Source organism: Penaeus monodon, chromosome 20 (assembly GCF_015228065.2).
Source record: "Penaeus monodon isolate SGIC_2016 chromosome 20, NSTDA_Pmon_1, whole genome shotgun sequence".
In the NCBI taxonomy this organism is placed as follows: Eukaryota; Metazoa; Arthropoda; class Malacostraca; order Decapoda; family Penaeidae; genus Penaeus; species Penaeus monodon.
Genome location: NC_051405.1, coordinates 47044625 through 47044846, shown reverse-complemented (window position 1 = coordinate 47044846; position 222 = coordinate 47044625).

The window sequence follows — 222 nt, the reverse complement described above, 5'->3', positions numbered from 1 at the left end:
CAGTCACTCGATGAGTAGGAAGACCATACTGTCCATTGAGCCTTTGTATCCCAACAGCGTAGCACTGTATCGGTAGAAGGTAGATGGTGACGCTGGATGTGAAACCACCATAGGGTTTAACCATATGTAATGTTTGAATTACAGGATAAGACGAGAGAACAAACTTTCGTAACTGACTATAATAACATTTTAAAAATTCTTGTAGAAATGATGGTGATAATG